The sequence below is a fragment of the Haematobia irritans genome, chromosome 1 (genome assembly GCF_050003625.1).
Source record: "Haematobia irritans isolate KBUSLIRL chromosome 1, ASM5000362v1, whole genome shotgun sequence".
In the NCBI taxonomy this organism is placed as follows: domain Eukaryota; kingdom Metazoa; phylum Arthropoda; class Insecta; order Diptera; family Muscidae; genus Haematobia; species Haematobia irritans.
The window spans coordinates 35,839,045-35,840,745 of record NC_134397.1 but is presented as its reverse complement, the minus strand read 5'-3'; the positions used below and the strand labels follow the sequence as shown (position 1 = coordinate 35,840,745).

Here is a 1,701-nt window from a genome sequence, read left to right as displayed (position 1 = left end):
ATTTTGAGAAAATTTTCTATAGAAATAACATGTTGGCAAAATGTTCTATGGAAATAAAATTTCGACAACATTTTCTATAGAAATAAAATTTTGACAAAATTTTCTATAGATAAAATTTTCTGTAGAAATAAATTTTGATTAAATATTCCATAGAAATACAATTTTAATAAAAATTTTTCTATAGAAATAAAATTTGATAAAATTTTCTATAGAAATAAAATGTTGACAAAATTTTCTATAGAAATAAAATTTTGATAAAATTTTCTATAGAAATTAAATTTTGACATAATTTTCTACAGAAATAAAATTTTGACGATATATTCTACATAAATAACATTTTAAGAAAATTTTCTACAGAAATAATATGTTGACAAAATGTTCTATAGAAATATAATTTCGACAAAATTTTCCAATGTTGACAAATTTTTCTATAGAAATAAAATTTTGACAAATATTCTATAGAAATGAAATGTTGGCCAACTTTTCTATAGAAATAAAATTTACACAAAATTAAAATTTTGTTAAAATAAAATTTTAACAAAATTTTGTTAAGAAATAAAATTTTAACAAAATTTTGTAAAGAAATAAAATTTTGAGAAAATTTCCTATAGAAATAAAATATTGACAAAATGTTCTATAGAAATAAAATTTCGACAAAATTTTCCATAGAAAACAATATTGTCAAAAATTTGTAAAGAAATAAAATTTTGTCAAAAGTTTCTATAGATACAAATTTTTGACAAAATAAAATTTTAACAAAATTTTCTATAGAAATAAAATTTTGTCAAAATTTTCTATAAAAATAAAATTTTGACGAAATATTTTATAGAAATAAAATTTTGACCAAATTTTCCATATAAATAAAATTATGACAAAAATTTTCTATAGAAATAAAATTTTGATAATATATTCTATAGAAATAAAAAATTTTCTATAGAAACAAAATTTTCTATAGAAATAAAATGTTGACCAAATTTTCTATAGAAATGAAATTTTGACAAAATTTTCTACAGAAATAAAATGTGGACAAAATTTTCTACAGAAATAAAATTTTTACCGAATTTTCTACAGAAATACAATTTTTACAAAATTTTCTATAGGAATAAAATGTTGATAAACATATTTGTAGAAATGAAAATTTTAGCAAATTTTTCTATGAAATTAAAATTTTGACTAAATTTTCTATGAATATCTGTAAAAATTTTTGTAGAAGTAGTAACCTTCTCTTGTTGGTACAAACTAAAAATAGTTGAAAAGTATATGTCAAACATTTTATGAACTAAACGTGGATATAAAGTTAAATTACGGTACACATAAGTTCAATATAAACTAAGGCAAAAGAAAATTTCGTACGGGGTAGTTCATTCTTGCCATAAAACAGTTTACTTTTTTTCTATCCGACTCTCGAGATTTGACTTTTTAGGAGTGCCTACACTTGGATGCTCAAGAAGATAAATCTAATGATAGCTTAGAAGTTATAGTATGGACCATTTTTGGGAAGTTTTCTAGATGGTTCTATACGATAGATATTTCGAGAGAGTGCTGATACATAGCAGATGCATTGTTTTCATTTATAGTTTTTAATTATAAATAATTAACAACCAATTTCAACATTACAAAAATGTTATCGGGCTCAACCGGGATTTGAACCCGGGACCTCTCGCACCCAAAGCGAGAATCATACCCCTAGACCATTGAGCC

The 1,701-nt window shown here is 21.7% G+C and overlaps 1 non-coding gene across 1 annotated transcript; it reads right to left on the bottom strand.

The window, feature by feature from the left end:
- Positions 1-1,629: 1,629 nt before the first annotated feature.
- Positions 1,630-1,701, bottom strand: TRNAP-UGG (transfer RNA proline (anticodon UGG)). Its single transcript has one exon. It is a non-coding gene; the product is annotated as a tRNA-Pro (tRNA).